Source organism: Varanus komodoensis, unplaced genomic scaffold (genome assembly GCF_004798865.1).
Source record: "Varanus komodoensis strain SLA01 unplaced genomic scaffold, ASM479886v1 scaffold9, whole genome shotgun sequence".
Taxonomy (NCBI): domain Eukaryota; kingdom Metazoa; phylum Chordata; class Lepidosauria; order Squamata; family Varanidae; genus Varanus; species Varanus komodoensis.
Genome location: NW_025336598.1, coordinates 36,360,227 through 36,379,691, shown reverse-complemented (window position 1 = coordinate 36,379,691; position 19,465 = coordinate 36,360,227). Strand labels below are relative to the sequence as shown.

The 19,465-nt window shown below is 42.3% G+C and overlaps 1 long non-coding RNA gene across 1 annotated transcript; it reads right to left on the bottom strand.

Moving 5' to 3' along the window:
- Positions 1-1,133: 1,133 nt before the first annotated feature.
- Positions 1,134-6,484, bottom strand: LOC123017111. The gene is made up of 3 exons (XR_006413538.1): positions 6,152-6,484; positions 4,774-4,934; positions 1,134-2,205 (listed from the first exon to the last, which is right to left on the bottom strand). It is a non-coding gene; the product is annotated as an uncharacterized LOC123017111 (long non-coding RNA).
- Between the last annotated feature and the right edge of the window lie 12,981 nt (positions 6,485-19,465).

The window sequence follows — 19,465 nt, the reverse complement described above, 5'->3', positions numbered from 1 at the left end:
CAACTTTGCTCCTTCATGGAATTACGGCAGAGCTCACAAACAAGAGGCATGACTTCATTTCGCATGGGCGCAATTCGGCACAGTGAGAACGTGTTGTGGATTGGTTCAGTGGTTCCTGCGGAAGTCCGCTGGGCGTGAGGGTCACATTGGAGAAATGAGAACCAGGCTCTCTGGGCACACGGCCTGCATGGGTGGCACAGTCAAAGGCGGGAGGGAGGTGTGGGACTGTTCCCAAGGGGAAAGGAATGGGAGGAGAAAGGGGAGGGTAAGTCAAGTCAAAAGACCTGCTCAGACAGGCAAGGCTGGCACGCGTTCAAGGAAACATACAAAGACTGGTCCACAGAAACAAATGACATCTTTTCCCTTCAGCACAGGAGTAGAAAAGTGACCCAAGTGCATGCAACTCCTCAACGACAACAAAAATGAACATATATGAGACCAGTCTCACTTTTGATATGTTGTTGATTTGGCTTAGTTCCAATATCAGTTGGAAATAAATGTTAAAGGTAGACGGGACAATCAGTGCAGAAGTTGGCACAGGTGCCAGAAGCTGCAGCAGGCACACATTATTCATCCCAGCAGTTTCATAGCATTCTCTCCCAAACTCCCTTCATTCAAACTAGCTGTCAAACAACCCGCTGACAGTTATTTATCTGGACTTTCAGTCCATCTTTAACTTCTGTTTTGCAAGGAGCCACAAGAATAGATTTGGTTCTGGCTTCAGCTTATGCAAGTATATCTTTTCCCATCTTAACCTTTTCCCAAGATGTTATTTTCCTATTATTATTATTATTATTATTATTATTATTATTATTATTATTTAAAAATCCTCTTAAAAGCTAACCTTCTTGTCATCCAAAACACTGGCCATGTGACATATGCAACTTTGTGAGAAACTTTAAAAAAGAATCTACTCCAGTTTTATTGCTCAGCTCTCCAGGACTGTAGTTATGTTGTGTGTGTGTGTGTGTGTGTGTGTGTGTGTGTGTGTGTGAGAGAGAGAGAGAGAGAGAGAGAGAGAGAGAGAGAGAGAGAGAGATTTTCTGAGTCACATTTTAAAACAAAAGTAAATCTTCAACTATTTCATGCAAATACTGATCTGTTAGTCACTCTTCTCATCAGGGGGGAAAAATCTCCATATTTTGTTTATTCTGTAAAATATTCTGTCTCTCTTTTTTTAATAGCCTGAACCAAATAATTTCTCATTTTTACAGGCTTCACTTCCCTTTTCTCACAGTGAATAAATTGCAACTTATTTCCATGAAATTCACAGATGACACAGATCTTTATTTTGCATAAAGGCATAAAGAAGTGTCTAATATCTTCAATATTCATCTGCTAAGTGGACATTTGCATTGGGTTAGAACAGGAAAAAAAGAGCCACAACCCTCCCGCAGTGACAGCTGTACAAAGGGATGACATCTGACAGCTGTGACAGTGCTGAAGGGAGGCTCAGATGACTCGCTGCATCTATGATCCAATTACAGCGCACGTCCCTCTGACAGACCCAGCAGCTTGACTCCAGCATTCGGAAGGACAGTATTGATCTCTTGTCAGAGACCAGTTGCCTGCCTGCAATTGTGCATTGCTGAACTTTGAAAAGCTACAGTAGCCTCTTAAATGATAGGGGCAGGCAGGTTATAGGATTCAGGTACAAAGAGAGGTGCAAAGGGTATCTGCTAAATGCTCTAAACTTGAACAAATCATAACAATATGACAGTCCAATCATGCCCAAGTAGCCTGGCTGATCTGGCTAGCTTGCCGGCGGTGCTAATGGAGAGACAGCTCTCGGAGGTTAGCCGGATGATCTTACTTGATGAAAAGGCCACTGCAATTAGTGGGTGCTGGTTGGTTGTGCCGTGTGACAGCATGCGGGATGCTGTAATGGCAGCTGCCAATAACTCAGACTTCGAGGAAACAGACAATTAGGCCTTTGATCCTGACACCGCCATGCCTTCCCCTCTCTGCTCCCTGCGTACGGCAGAAACCATGAGGTCAGCAAGCTGCAAATCCCACAAGTCAAAGGCAACCTGGGAAGAAGGCCTAGTATTCGTATTAGTATTATTAGTATTACCACGATTACCACGAGTCTTCCTCTACAGTGCAAGGTGGTGACCCAAGTCTGGTTTCCAGTTTAATGTGCAGGTTATGAAAAGATGCAGTCAGGAATTACTATTGATTGAATATTAGAAAGTGACAAAAAAGCTAAAAGGTCAAAGGCACAGTGATTAATCACAAAGTAATAGATCCAGCATATAGAGGAATTCATGATACAAATGTTATTTGGTGAAACATATATACAGATTTACATGACATGTATGCACACCACATGCAGAGAGAGTGGGGAGGGGGGAGAGAGAGAGAGAGATTAGATTCTACCATTTAACAATGATGATATGCATTTACTACATCCTGGCAAAACCATCCTGTGTAAAAGCCACTGGGCAATATGGGTTACTAATCTACTGATTTGGTATTCTAATGGGTCCCGATTGTCTCTTTCCTGTACATACAAAACTTCCACTGAAGTCAAGTACCCTTGACATGCATCTGAGGGATAAGATGACTGCACACCAAAATGTAAAGGGCTGAAAGCAAAGTAGAGGATTCAGAATGCTTCCATGGATAATGCTGACAGCACACCACCAAGGCTGCTTCCTAAAATTGCTTCGAACATTTCTATGCTTACCTCTTTAACATGCAAAGGGAACATAGTTCACAGGAATGGTAACAGAAAAAGCAGCAAAGTAAAGTCAGTCCTGAGTGCCAAACCGGTGCATTTTCTATAACGTTCGGCATGGGAAACTTCATTTCCATAAGGAAGCGTCTCCGTTGGCTGAAAATGGGAGCATTCAATGTTCTCAACACTTGCCAAGCTCTTTCCACCACCCCAAAGAAAGGACAACCTTCATGCAGGCTTTGTGCTGAACAACACTCTTCCATTGCTGTTTTGTGTGTTTCCTCATGAGCAAAGAGGACAACGTTCTGTTTGGGAAAGTGATCTAGAAAGGCTCTGGTCGATAAGGGCAAAGTGAACTGGAGCATTTCCTACAAGATTCCTCTCTGGAAAAGGGCAAAGGAGTGTCCACACCCTCTACACCAGGGGTGTCAGGCTTCTTTTGGCTGGAGTGCAGCAATGCGGTGATTAAATTCTCATTTCAGAAAAGCTCTGGGCAGTTCCAGTCCAGTGATGGGAGAGGCCAAGAGGAAAGGCAGAGACCCAATGGAAAAAGTATCAGGACCACCACCAGCCCACAAATTATCCCCAGCACATTTTAGCTGCAGGGAACTAGCCTCAAAATAGGCTTTCAGAATGAAGCAAAAAGCTACACAAAAGCCAAGAAACCACTGAAGAAAGGCTGGTCAGGGCAGCCAGGAGGACAGGGTGCTGGTGTCTGGAGAAGCGGTCATCTGAATGGTTGTAGGAGGACCCCCAGATAACTGGATTTCCCATTCTGAGCAAAGCAGCTCTACAACACCAGTCAGACACTCTGGAAAAACCCCTGAGATTTCAGGAGTCCTGTACAAGCAGTATTTAAGCTCCACCTCAAGCCTGGATTCTGTGACAATGTGTGGCAAGACTGTTATTGTTTAAATCAATCCTAGATGCGGAAGGGCAGTGTCGATTTTCTTGAGACTTCATTGTGTGGGGAGTTTTCACCTCTCCCTCCATGACCATGAGTCATCCTCATGTTGGATCTAACTTCTCCACACTGCAGCTCATTGAGAGCTTCTTTTTTCCCTCAGGTTAACTGAATTCAGTGAATGCCCCTTTGAAGCTTCATAATGCCCCTTCTCTAACTTTCCCCTGTACATCTGTGTAATTATTTTTACTGCCAGATACTGCCTAAATTTTAGAGTTCCCAGTTGGGTGTTCTTAGAAGTCTTTTGTACCTACAATCTTCAGATGGTTCCAGAAAAAGGTCTTCTTGTGCGAAACATAGTCTAACTTAGTCTAGAAGTGTAATAGTGCTCTTTTTCTGCACTTCATCTTCCAATAGACTCCACCAGGTAAAGACTTTTGCATTTACCTTTTTAAATGTATCTTGCACGAAGAGCTTGTTCATAGGTCATGACAGCCTACCCTCAAATATGCTGTGAGTTAAACAGTCCCTGCTGCTCAACTGACTTTATGGCTACACCTCGATGCTGTCCTTGGGCACCTTGCTACCTTGATAGAACAATTCAAAATTATGCTCCTGTGTATTTTACTAAATCTGCTCATCTGGTGGACAACTAGTTTGGGAAGACCCAATAGTTGGCCATCTGGCAGAACACAGCCAGGGTCACCTTGGAAGGCAGTTTCACCAGCACAGTTAAGCTTTTGTATTTGTACTTGCATTTGCATATTTTATTTCATTTTTGGTCCTAATCATTCACGTTCTGGAATGTTTTATCCACTAAAGGGAGGGTGATAGTTTGCAGATAGGTAGGGGAAGGCACCTGCTTTTCATGCAGGCAGGTTCTATCCCCAGCACTCCAGGTAGCGCTGGGAAAACACTGGCCTGAAACCTGGAAAGCCACTGCCACTCCGTGGGCCGACGTGGTAAAAGACCACTTCCTGTGATCTGATGGTTTGCCTGCCCTGGCCACACACAGTGACAGTTCTCAGATCGCTGCCATCTTGTGTGAAATAATGGAATTCTGCAGAAACAGCAAAGTGCCATGAATTCTAAGAAAATGGACTCAAAAGTCCATTATTGTGCACACATTGGTATAAAACTCCTTATAGGGATATCATTTCAAAATAGAACATTAAAACCAGAAGGTTACCTGATGGTGATTTTTCAGGTTCTTGGTGATCCTCAGTTTTCTTGACAGTGAAGTGACTACAGTTGGAATAACTGGCATGCTGCCTGCAGATGAAGTATCAGCCACTACTAATGTTCAGGAGTGGTCAAAACTCAAGAAGATTCTGGTAGAGCTCTAGGGTGCTGGAACAGAAGGTTCTGGTGCATCACGCTGTGTGGAGAATGCATGCGTGCATACAAACACACACTGTCTTATGCCAGGAACTAGAAAACAACGCCAGACCAGGCTTCCACGGAGGAGCTGCCAGGTGCATGAACAAGTGGCATTGCCGAAAACTTGGTCAGCCTACAAACACCGGCTCTTCATTAACCTCTGAAGAACTGTATTGACTTAACCAACTTAACTAATAGCTTCAAGTGGCTTAACTAAGACTGAAGAAGGCCTTTCCATGAAAGAATAATACATAGAACAATTTTAGCATGCTTCATTAATACCTCATTAATTTGCTCTGAACTGAAGTTGTCTTTTGATTGTGATATTCCTTACTAGCAATTCTTAATTGTTGACATTAAAAAAAAATATGCTGAGCTGAGCAAAGAGGAATGTTGGCTACAGTGCACACTTTACTTCTGAGTCTCAAAAATTAAGCATAACTGGCACAGTAGCTTAATAACCTCTCTCAAGAACCATAGTTCAATCCCTCGTGCCATCAGAAAGGTTAGGCATTTAAATCTTGGCAAATAGGCAGTTTATGAATCTCTCTGCACACAGGAAATGGAGTCAGTACAGAAAATCTAGAAGACTACAAGAACTATTCTCCTTATGAAAAGTGGAAGAGCATATCCAGACACTCCTTCTCCTAGATGTGGACTGCCTGAATTATGCATGTACAGTATTTATTAAGTTCCCCCTCCAAAAAAAGTATTTTTATGCATAGGCACTAGAAAACATATTGATAGAATTACAGGGACTGAACTGAAAAATTATTATAGTTCAGTAAACATTGTGTGGATGACCAGCCTTGTACTGAGTTAATACTTATGAGCAGCCTTGCAATGTATTATAAATTTTAAACACTGACACCAAATGAAAATATCAGTGTTGAAGGGCAAAGCCAAAGCTCAAAATTTCAAATGTTAGTACTCAGTTTCAAAATTTGGCATTCTTGAAGATTTAACTATTGATTAGCATTCTAATCAATATTCATACTTGATACCTCTGAAACATTGCAAATAATGCAGTCAAATTAAAATTGTTTTCATTTCAAATATGCTTATTTAAAATGAAGTACCAGGAGGGAGCAGTTATTTATCGTTCTTTTGGAATCTGCATCTTGATCACACGCTGTGTCTCCATGTTCCCGAGCAAACCATTTTACTTTTCATTCCCACCTCCTTACCATTTTATAGCAGCACCAAGTCATGCTCCGTGCTTTCTCTACTAGATCAGTCGATCACCATCCCTTTGGAGATCAGATCCATGGTCTGCCATCTTGGGTGGCCTGGTGGACAGCTTCCAACCCTGGACTTCTCCCACCCCCAGTCACACTCCTGCCCCTGGCCTGCTGCCAAATTTGGCAGTGACAAGAACAAATTGGCATTTTGCTGACAACCCGGTCTGAGCCTTAGCTTGGAAACAAGCAGCATTTTGCCTTTAAACCCCCATTTTAATTTTGCCTGGTGCGATTACAGGAGCGGAGAGGGTTGAGACAATGTGTTATCCACACCTCTATCACGGACTGACCTTATGCAAGGCACCTGCTTGTTGCTCAAGTTCTACTCCTTATATCGTTAGCCGTGCAGCCTTATTTGCTCACAGGTCTGATTCACACAGTGTTTCTGATATGCTAGTGATGCCGCACAGTCATGATCAGTTGACATATTTTTAGGTGACTCACCAGTTTGGTAATTAAGTGCACAGTCAATGACTGTGACTCACCATGTCCTGATGCACATGGTCCCCAGCAATCTCGATGTGTCAGGGAAGTCAAGAAGCCAAGCATACGCTCATTTGAAACAGAGACAAAATGAGGAAGGGTGGACTCATTCGATCATTGTTATAGTAAAATGTTTGTGTGAATCAGCTCCTGAGTGTGAAGTATAACAGAGATGGGAAAAGCAAGATGGCTATACCTGAAAATTAGGAAAGAATTGAGCGTGGAAGCAGAACGGACCATGAAAAAATCATTTCTTTCTGACCTTACTTCATCTGTTTTTAGACATATGCACACCACTGTCCTGAGCACATTTTTTCACTTTTTATTTCTCAGCCCTCTTCCATATTCCAGTAATACGAATTCGTATTTCTCACATTCTGTAATTCCACTACAACTGTGCTCAGCCAATGGCTTGTGAGATACCCAAACTGAATAGGCAACCGAGGTTGACTACATCGGGGTGCTATTGTACCCAACCTTGGAGAAACATCATTAACACAAAAGAACCAAAATGGCCAATCTTCTTGTCATTAATTAGCAATGGAGAGCCTTGCAGTCACTGCACACACGATGACCAAAGCTGTGATAAATATTAGCTAGTTTCAATTTTCCAATCCAAACTGTGTATTTAAGTGGGGCAGAAATATTTATACCACTTAGATCATGCAAATACTTAATTAAGCATCACAGACTGCTTTTCTATGATAGACCCTTAGCACCTTTAAGGAAAAAATAGCACCTTGGTATACTAAGCAATGATGCTATTCTGCAAACTCAGATAGCGTTAGCAGAGGTCTCCCAAATCTTTCTGCTGCACCAGCAATTGCTTATTACAATTGTCCAGTGGATTGCAACACATTGCGTAAAAGCAAGGCACAACTAGTAGCGCACTGGATTGTGTAATGGGTTATGTATGTGTTATGCACCACTCACTTCACAGCCACACTTGCGCAATGGAACTTTTGTCGAATTCTGCCTTGTGCACAGTTTGGAACCCAGTTTCCACTAGTGTGGTGTAATTTACAACAGGGCAACACCACAGTTCGATCCTGCCCAAAGTATTCCCTGCTGCTTTCTTATCAGTCATGCGAGGGATTCTTCCCAAGCAGAGCTCAGCTAAGTGCTGCTCAGCCATTTGCCTGAACCCATGAAGGCTAAGAGTAGGTGGAGAGATGGGGCTGTGACCCCGGCCATGCCCCAGGTTCCTCATGCCTGTCCCCTCAGTTCTCGATCTTCCCTCATGGGTAATGGAGTTCTAAAGAGCAGATCTACTGATGTTCACTTGAAGATGAACATCAGTAGATCTGTGTAATGGGAGACCCTGATCGAGTACAAAGAATTCCATGTTGTTCAGGCAAATGTAAGTCAAGATCCAAGGCCGAGAACTGAAGGGTCCAAGGCCCAGCACACAGAGGAATCTTGGGAGTCACAGAATCATAGAATACTGGAGTTGGAAGGGGCCATGAAGGCCATTGAGTCCAGCCCCCTGCTGTTGCAGGACACCACATTACACCATCCCACTCAGATGGTGCAGCTCCGAATTCTCTGCATACTCTTAGGACTCACAAGTGCTTAAACAGGACTACAAGGAGACTGCAGTGCTAGGACACAACCCCTGCTACTGCATGGCAGTAAGTCACATAGTTCAACACGACCACTCACATTTTATTTAATACCACCAAAAATCAATCAGGACAATTTCAACAAGAGGTGCTAGAAAAGGGAGGTATAAAGGAAAAGTTCACCCCTAATTTGCATGAATACTGCAGACTGGTTCTTTATTGCTCTACAAGACTATTTAACTGAACTGCAGCTTTGGGACAGCACTTCTGAAATGACAATTTGGGAAAGTAAATACAGGGCATTTTTGGTGGTGGCACTCCCTCCTTCGAACAGCTTTCCCATATCTTTTCATCTCTACCAACTGCAATGAGGTCAGTTAAAATGTTTACTGTTTATTGAGATTCTCAGTGCTATTTCAAAATGCAGTTTTAATTTAGGGTGATGAGCAAATCAACTTGTTTCTGTTCCAAATGAAAGCAATGTTTCTCACGCGGTTCGTTGATCATTGCACTACAGAGTTTTGTATGTCACAGACTATGAGAACCATCGGTACCAGGCAGTGTATCCCGAATATGTTAAATAAATATACAAACAGTTGAGGAATGTGCAACATCTATACCAAAAAAGTACTGTTTTGAAATAATATTGAGCTATTTTACTGTTTGGATACATGCCATACTTACGTGCTACAAAAATAGAATCTACATTTTACTCTTTTCCTTCCTAAGCACCATTAACAGGATCAAACTGTTCTTATTATCACATTGGGAAACAAGCATAATCTACAGCTCCTTATCTGAACCACTTGCAAACGGTTTAGCATATACATTTTTGCATTGATTTCCTCCCCAGTGCCCTCTCTCTTTCCCTCTTAGTCTTTTTATAGACTCCTTGACATCAATACACTAGAATGAGCATTAATGTTATCTGCCAGAACCATTGTATCTGGGAATTGCTGCGCCTGGTTACACTAAAGCTTTCTTAGACTATTCCTAATGCCATGTGAAATTAGGAGTTATTTAGACTGTAGAATGATACAGATGAAATGTTGCACAAATAATATACTGTTTTCGACCATGTCTTATGAACTGGAGCCTGTGGAGTTTGGGAGTTGTTTTTCAGCCCTTACCTCTATATTACCATTCTACCAGAATCGTGCAGAAGATATTTGAATGGAGAAGAGTATCCCTATTAATCGCAGAAAAGTTCTGATCTTGCTTGCCCATGGAAAGTTGACATGATTTTCAGCACAGAGTTAGTCTCAAATAAGAGGGAGGTTTTATTATGATAATGAAGTGACCTGCAAGGAGCATTGTATACAACAGAATATGTATGCAAAATTATTGCTCATCTTTTTTGAGAATTGCTATGGAAATAAACACTCAGAATTGGTGCAGTAAAAGATATCATCTACCTATTACATGGCTCTCTATCAGTTTATTCATGCACATTAAGAACTCTTTCTCTGCTGAATCTGGAGTTCATTCTGAAAATTAACTTCTAAAAGGACTTGGCTGGCCATACAGTTGCAGTACCACCCCAATCCTGTGGTGTCCATATCCCATCCTGGTTCAGGAGATGTTGCCTGTGCAAATGGCTGCATGAGGAAATCCAAGAGGATTCTTTGCACTGCCATACAAACGCTGCAACACAGGGCCGAACTACACATTACACTAACTGGGTAGTGTGACGTTCAGGGCTATCTTTGTATATATTCTGGTATAAACATACAGCCCCAGTTGGGCTCAGGACTATAATACTCTGGTGAGCAGCACTAAACCTTCCTGTCGCCACCATATTCTTTCTCAAATCCCCTCACTCTGCTGATGATTAACAAAAGAAAGAGAAAACCTCCATTGGTACACTGTGCTGATTCGCATGTAACACTAAACCTCCATGGGTTAATTAACCTGCTGGGCTACCTGACACACATCGGTCACCATTTTGGATATGCAAGCCATGCCGAGAACATGCATGCTGCAGCTTGCACTGCTGTGTGAACCCCAACAGTGGGATACAGGAGGGTCAAACACTCCTCTTAACCCTCCACTCTGCACTTAACCCTCAACCATCACATAACCCAAACCGCCCAGGACCGCAGATCACCGCCAGGCACACTGCCTTCCACAGTTGCATATTGAGGTGGCAACTGGGCTCATACCACAAAGCGCCAGAGATTAGTTCACCCGGGTGGCTTGGCATTACCTAGGAGCCGGGTCATTCGTGCTCACTTCCCCTTCCTCCCCTGCACCTCTCACAGGCTGAGGGATCACTGCCCAGCTCCCTTCTGCTCGTGATCCTCTCTGTGTCTGCCTCTGCTGCTTCCCTTTCAACTTGGATTAGTGTCCCATAGATACCTCTGCTTTTGATTTATCAGTGATTAAACAGCTTTTCCGGGAAAGTGCTGGTTTTGCCTGTTCCTGCTTTCCGGATCCCTTGTAATGCCACTCCACTGTCCTAGACCAAACTCAGCCACACTCCGCTCCTATAGATTTGTAAGATGTGCAGGTCCCTGGGCAGCTCTGCTGAACTGCCAGCATAATACAGACAAAGCCATGGAAGAAAGAGCACCCATGGAGCCCCTGCCCTATGCTGCTTTTTGTGTTGCAGAAGAGCTGAGCACCAAAAACAGTGTTGAAAAACACGTGCCCCAAGAAAGTTGTATTTGAAAGTGGTCCATTTGAAAAGTCTTCTTAACTACACGGTGTTTACTGCAGTCAAACAACATGGCTCCCTGCATTGAGCAGGGAGGTTGAAAGAGATTTCTTCCAAGGTCCTTTCCAACTCCGTGATTCTCTGATGATAGCAAAATGCTTCTCTCTATTTAAAGTTGTAACCCACAGTGTTTGAAAGCCTTGGGTCAAATAAAAGTTGAAATGAAACATCTAATCCTTCTGAACAAACTAAAATATGGTATTTTGGTGACATTTAGTCAAAATCATTTCTAAATGGAGACAACTTCGCTTGTAAAGACCCATTAATGTGAATTGGAGGGTGTTTTTATAGAGCTCCTGAACTTATGCTGAACCATTTGCCATGGGCACACTGGATTCCTGGTTGCATAACACCACTAAGCTCTGGGAAGAAATACTGTGCCTGTAATTAATCTCTGCAAATCCCACTGTAGCCACACACAAGTGTGATAACACACCAAGTGCATTTTCCTCCCCAGTTCACACAACTAGAGGTTTACTTGCAGATGCATATTGAATAGACCAAAGTACGCGGATTTATAGGACTTCAATGGCCATACTGGCTTTGGCCACAAGCTCCGCGTGTGCACGCCGGCACGCATAGCGGTCCATATCGAACCTTGTGCTAGGTGTGGCCACTGGTGACGCCACTACCTTGTTCGATGCAGCAGCATAAACAGTGGTTCACGGACAATTACCATGCAGAGTAGAAGCTGTGGTTCTCTCTTCTCACATTCTCAAAGTACACAGAATTTAAAGCACAGTAAAATAAAAAAGGCCTAGAGGGACGCAAACCTTCATTTTATCCCTAGGCTAGATACACAGTGGGCAGGCAGCGCCACATTCCCATTCTTCTTTGCTAATGCACCTCAGCACTGACCTTCCAGGGAAACCAAGCCCTCCTGGGCAATATGGTAATGCGGTAATGTAACATGAACACTTGCATGCTGAATTCGTGGTCGGGTGGGCTTTGTGAAATATGATGCAGTTTACTTTCAACGAGAGCTCAGTGAGACCCAGGATGGAGCAGAAACAGGCCTCCAATGGAGAGAGATAAATGCCTAATTTACTGTCCCACTTAATCCAGCACTTTTTCCCCCTGAAGTCATTATTCCCTAGTTCTCATTATTGTGGCGATGCAGGGATGAAAGACAAGTGCAGTGAAACCATGATTTCAGCACTTCTGTTTACAATAGACACGGTCTATACAATTTATCATTAAGGGAAAAGGCGGAGGGAGGGGGTGGAAATTGGAGCAGCTGACTTGTTACATGGAAAATTAAAGACAAATATAATAAGGGCTAGTAATCCCTTGCCTAGCTCAAATACATCCTTATCTAGAAAATATCATGCACAACTATAGATGATGAAGATGATGAAGATAACAAAAGCAATTATTTATAAAATGCCATTGATCGGTTTGCAGAAAATACTTTAAGGTTGTGTGTGTGTGTGTGTGTGTGTGTGTGTGTGTGTGAGAGAGAGAGAGAGAGAGAGAGAGAGAGAGAGAGAGAGAGAGAGAGAGAGAGAGAGAGAACAAGAGAGAAAGAAAGAGATTATATGTTTACTGTTATTTCCACTCTCTTGTTTGTTAAACATTGACCTTTCTAGGGCAGGCTAATACATCTGAAAATTAGTTATGCCCCGGTCCTGCATGGACCAAGCATAATGTTGCATGGACTGATGGTTGATACTGGGATTTCTTTCCCAGCAAATAGCCCTTTCGAAGCGGGGCTTTGCTGGGATGCTGTGTCGAAAAGAAGAGTTCCCTGTGCCCCATGATCCCCAGCCTGGCAGCAGGCCCTCCTACAGCAGGCCTTCACTGGGATGGTTGTGTCATGAGAATGGGTTGCTTGTCTCTGTTTTCCTCCCCTGATAAGGCCATGCACTGGCAGCATAAGAAGCTGGTCTTGCCAGTCAGCCCACCATTTAAATTCCTCCACGTCTGGGAGCCCCAAGGAATGATGCTCCAAGGGGCATCAGAAGCATAGTGAGGGAATTAAAATGGCCGTGCCTGGAACCCGCCCTTGCCAGCAAGACCAGCTACCTCCAGATGGGAAGGAGGCTGACATGGGGAGATCTTCAGTGCCCTTGGTTGCTGGACAACAGGATGAAACTGATTACATAAATAAATTTCAGTCAGGCTTAAGGAGTGAAAACTGCCTTTACTGTTCTCTGCTGAGAGAAGTACAACCCTGTTGATTATTTTGGGCAACTCTGACTTTTGACACCATCTACTATGGTACCTTCTGGATAGATGACCTGATTGGGGGACTGAGACACTGCGTTGCTGTGGTTCCAGTCCTACCTAGTTAGTTAATTCTCGAAAGTAAGCTGGAGGATCATTGCTCTGCCCCATGGAAATTATGCCCTGCATTGTCTGTTTTATCACTCATTCCATTTAATGTCTTCATGAAACCTTTGGGAATTTCAGTTCAAGGCCAGAATATCATCATTTAATTAATACAAAATGCAGATACAAATATCAAACAAATGAGGGCATAATGAAATGCAACCCATATTTTATTAAAAACAAAAACCAAACAGATCTCTAACATACTGCAGCGGCCAAAACTCCTAACCAGACTTCTATAGCCTAGTTCTGTCAGATCAGACTACAATTCCCATCACCCCCAGTTTGCTTTGCTTTGACTGTGCCAGTAAGAAGGCATCAGATGAAGATGACTACTGTAAAAATACTTTGGGCGTAGCATTAAAAGCAATAAATGCTTAGCAGTAAGATTTCTACAATGCATCCAGAAGCAAGATACTGAATGCAGTGGAACTGCATAGACAGGTGAGCGGGTCTCAGATCCCTCCTTTTGCACTTCTTGTTCTGCAGTCCATAGGTTTATTTATGCTTTAAATGCTGGTTTGTTTTATCACATTTGCTCTTCGAGTCATGCTTGAATACTTGCGGTGTTAAATTTCTGTGGTTTAAAGCAACATGGTTAACTACCTCGAGAACATCTGTTGTTGGTTGGCTCGCAGATATTGTTAATAAATAATAAATCAATCCTAACAAGGGATTTGCCAACACTGGGAAGCCTGCCTCATTTGAACTTGCTGAACTTCCTTTCCACTTCCAATCTAGAATTGGAAGCAGGCCAGGTTGGTTTTTTTTCCCCTTTCTGCTGGTGTCTGTCTCTGAAACACACAGTGGTTTGTGCATTTTTTTTAAATGCCAAGAAAATCTTCTCAATGTTTGCATGTTTATGCAGATTGTGCAAATCATTCTGTGTTTACATTTTGTGCAAGTCAGCAACTGAATCTTGCATGATTTATGTAGATATGGTCAATTTGTGCAAACCAGCACCCAGGGAACATACGAAGAACCAGTCTGTTGCTGTTGTTTAAAGTACAGGACTGGGAGTCAGGCAGTCTGGGTTTCAGTCAGCCATCGGTGACTTTGGGCCAGTGGCTCCCCTCCCAGGCTTAAGAGGGGGAAGAGGAGAATTCTGAAAGCCACCTTGAGTTTCTTGGAAGGAAAAACATGTGGGACGTGAATAAATAAACAAATGGCAGTCATCATGCACCTGTGCAAATTGTATGTCAACCACATTACTTTGTGCAAATCAGTTGAATTTATGCAAACCACCCTAGCATTTTTAAATGCACAAATCATGGCCTGTGGAAGTCTATAGTGCAGGACTGTTGAACAGGAATCCACAGAACATAATCAGGAAACCTGCTGGATTTTCACTCTTGTATCAGATTCCTTGCGCATTCCTGATTCTGGCCTATTACAGTCACATGGACAAAACCCGGCAAATCTTGGCAAGATGAGAATGGGGACATGATCTTTATGGGACTTGTTAGCTTTTCAATCACTAATCTGCCAGTAGTAATCTACTTTACTAGCCAGACTAGCATTTTTTTGGCAACTCCGTTTTAAGTTTTTTTCTATACTTGGCCACAACACTCTGGAATGTTGATGTTGAGAAACAACTTGGAATCCTTTAGGGGAAACCAGTAAGAATTACAATGCTTTCTCTAACTAAGGTTATCATTCCTCAGTGGGGAATATGCTGATTTACATAACTGGATCCCTAATCACCAATTTCTAACAGTTCATCACTACGGCCAGCAAAAAAAGCACTTAAGACAAGGTGAGCCCGCTGCTGTACTAAGGTGCAACATCACAAAACATGCTGCTATTGTGTTTTTGTAAATATGTTTCTGCAGAGATAAAAAGGATAGATAACCTTTCAAAAATATATTCTTTATATTTTTCTGTGGTGTGCAATGTATATAACATTACAACAGGTATGAGTATAACTGAAAACATTTACTAAGAACATATATCATACATACATCATCCAACGCATCCAATGCATAGTATGTGTGGATATTTAAAATACATGTGGCATGCAAAGCAAATGTTATGCATATACTTCCCACACATTACAGTTTTACATGCAGTAGGATCCAGGTCAAGATGAGGGGGTATTTCACTCAGTTTTCATCATAATCTGAATTTACCTAATTTCATATTTTTGAAGCATTATGTGAACCAAATCTGAGTTTTCCTTTGACGTTTGCACTTCTCCAAATTTTGCAATGGAGTTCTCCAAAAGAAAAAAATGTATAAAATGCATTATTTTGGTGGTGGTTGTGGGGATATGCAGAATATGTTCATATTGAGGAGAATGCATACCAAAATGCCTATATTAGTGAAATGAATGCAAACATGCTTATGAAATTTGAAGCAAAATACCTCAAAGTCCAGAATGAAAGGCATTCATGATTGAAAAAAGAAGCCAAAATAGATTAGTTCATCCCATGATATAGGAACCAGTTTTGGGCAGCTTGTAGATATTATTTTACTTTTATAATTGAACTAGGTATATTCTAGTTGTTTTGGCAAGGTGTGTGAGTGTGTGCAGTGGGTGAGGTGTGTATCAGTGCTGAGCTGAGTCAAGGAATCATATTTTGTGAACATGTTTTTCCACAGTGAAGCACACACTTCCTTTGCAAAAAAATGTCTGCTGTTGGCATTGTATTGAGAAATGGGGTAAATCTGATAGTATTATTCACAAATAGTCCACACAAGGAATGCTCATGGCGTGGAATCATTTAACCCAATTCCAGAGCCATTATCTGATCGAAACTTGGAAGCCCACACTTGCCATTCTTCAGGTAAAGAGAACTTCCAGTCAGTTCTACTGGAGCTTCCTTCCCCACCTCAAACACCAGGCGCAAAGAGGGCCAACTATACCTGTGCTGGAAGGGGACAAAGTACAAAGGCCTCCTTGGGGTCATGCCATGCCCCCAATCTGGCATGGGGAAAGGACACACTGGCTGGCTCTGTATGTGTGTGTGTTTTTAAAACAGCTAGACAAGGCCGTACAATGCAAAAAGAGGTCACCTCTCCTTTGGTCCTTACCACAACCTGATTTCACAGCAGCTCGGACAGCCCTGAAAGGCTGGTTTCAGACAACCTGAAAGTCTAAGTCAAGAGTATAAATTAGGACTTCTGTAACTGAAGTAAGGCATTTATGAATACAATGTCTAGGCTAGAGAGTCATTTCACCACTCTGACTGTGTGTGAAAACGAATAATACTCATTTTGAGACTTGCTTTCTCTGTTCTTCCTCATTATTTTTCCATCTCTCGAACACTAGTGCAGATCCTCCGCACAGAAATGTGTCTTACACTCCCCATACAATTCTGACCACAGTTGGTCAAGCAATTTTGTCATCACCAATTTAAGTGAGGTTAACGCCAGAGGAACCAGTAGCTTGAAGTCCTCTTGATGTTTGCCCAATGAAGTTACAGCATATCTTAAAGAAGTGTAACTGTTTGAACATCCTACCTTTCCGCACATCTATGATTTTTATAATTCACTGAATACCAACTGAAAACAAGATGCAGTTGTCCATTAAAGCTTCATTTTCTGAGCTTTGTGCTCTTTCTCCCTATTGGAATCCTTCAGCTAATCAGACACAGTTGGACAGGAGGCCTTCATGACACATCCTCCGTCTTTTCCCCACAAAATTCCGTGTTCAGAGCAAGACCTGCACACAGGCAGTCCCTCAGAAACTGACATCATTGCTTTTCATTTCTTTATATTTAATGTGCAAGCTCAGCAACCTCCCCTTGCTTTTTAACTCTGCCTTTCCTTGACCAAGATTTTGGAAATATAAGCTATATTTGGAATTTATGTTTTGGAAATACATAGCTATATAGCTCTACATGGCTTCAAGCATGAATGCTTCAGAATTTCATTTCTGCTTGCAAAACATGTAAGTATGGCTGGTTCATGCGTATGTTCTCCAAAATATGTTCTCCAAAAATGTTAATAAAATCTCAAAATCTGCTCACAACTTTAAAAATGCACTAGTTAAGGCTATGGGGGAAATTTGCTTAGCTTTGGAAACTTGCACAAATATGAGGTTTTATTGCTGGCAACTAAGCCTTAGTGAAGACATTTAAACCTTTCAGAATGAGAGAAATGCATGCACACCCAACCAGAAAATGATGAGCGAATCTGCAACAGGGATTGCACAGGGAGGAGACAGAGCCATCTGGTTTTCCAGATGTTTAGCACTGCAGTTGGTTCAGATTTGGACCATGAGCCTGATGTTCAACAGGATAAAAGGTTGGTTACTGTGATTTATAGTCTATCATTTCTTGATGCTGAGGAACTCACCGCAGTTTTGACCCCTTAAGTTTTCCAAGAAATAGGGAGTGTTTCCCAAGAAAGAGATCATGTTCCTGTCAAAGCCACAAACTGGGCTTTCTGCTTCAAAGCTCTTGCTGAACCTGCTTTGGCAAATTCCCTGAAAAGATTCCAATAAGAGAAGATTCCATTTCCATTTATGGAGGTCCATCTCTGTGCACGAGGGTATGTGCAGCCATTAACATGGAGGCGGAAAAGGCATAACAGTGTTCCTTTTCAGTCTGATCCATGGATTGAGAAGCTCATGAAAGCACCTAGAAAGCCTTACTTATCCAGGTATTATAACGGGTGGGGCTGGGATAGAGAAACATTGGTGACTGTAGGAAACGACCTTCAGACCATTGCTCCTTCTGCTCAGTATGGTCCACTTTGACTAGCAGAAGCTTTCCAGAATTTCAGGCAGAGGTTTTGCCCATCCCTATCTAGAGATGCCAAGGACTTGAACCTGGGACCTTCTGTATGCCAAGCAGGTCCTGTGTGCTGTATGGCCATCCTTGCTATGTTTCAAAGGGCACGATCCCTCATAGATGTATGTAGACCTGTGTTTATACAGCACAGGGTCAGAATGGAGAACTGCTGAGAATAGTGGCATTTGCCTCGTGACGGCCTCCCCAGGCTTGTACGCCTGCCACAGCTGCATCACCACGGTATAAAGGCAGCAGAGTTTGGGAGCACCTGCTCTAATGGAAATTGAAATACTGTGCATCTCACCCAAGTGGGGCAAAGTTGTGATGGGGTAATCCATAAGCTGCTGCTCCATCTGTTGTCAGGTGATAACTATTACGGGCGACTTCAGATCGCCTGCTCTCCCTCCTTGGAATGATCTACTTTTACACCTGGACTAGGATGGGGTGGCCCTTCACAGTGAATGTCCTTGAGTTGAAGACTGTACTCTAACAGCCCTTTAAGTGGAAGACTGCTTTTTGTAAAGTATGTCATCTGACCATCTTAAACACAAACCTGTTGAGCCACCTCAACTGAAGTGATAGGCCAATTAATCTGAAAAAACAAAGCTGAGAAGTGATATTGCCACCAACAGGTCTTCCATTAGTTGTATTCACAAAGAGAAGGCACACATTTTATTTGTGTCTCTAACAAACCCTATTAATAGCATTTCTTTGATCATGGTTATATAATCATTAATTTGAGCAATGTGAGCATGCTCTGAAAATTCTTCAGAAATCATCGGATTGCAAAATTCTGAGTACACACCATTCCTATGTAGAGATCCCCCTGCATGCTGATTACTTCTGGAAAGGCAACAGCATGAAGAAAAATCCAAGTTCTCTTTCTACTGAGAAAAAATATATTTAGCAGGCTGTCTTCTGAAGCTTTCCCTGGAATGTAAAGACATCGTCTCATCCATCATTCCAAGGGACTCTGGTGATTCATGATACCTGTCCAACTTAACAGACTTCCTTGTTCACTCCCTCAACTGGGCTTCCTTGCTCCAGACTTATTACACAATCACAACCTTTACTGTGTCTTCAATTCAGGAATTTCCCACCTGTAACTCCCTAGTGCCAATGATAAAGTTCCCTTCACTCTCTATAAACCGTGATCTTTGTGGTTTATAGATCTATACAGTTTGCTTAATCATTTGAAAATTTATCTACCAGCAGAAACATTAAATTTGTGCTCCTGCTGTTTTTATCTCCGTTATTGATATATTTCACCCATAAAGGTAGCTAAGTTCAAATGGTTATTTATTGATTTGTTTTATTTTGTTGCATTTGTAACCCGCCTTTCCACAAAATAGTGCTCAAGATGGCCAACGGCAATGATATACAATAAAGTACGGTTAATACTAATAATATTAATATAATATAAAGCAGCAAT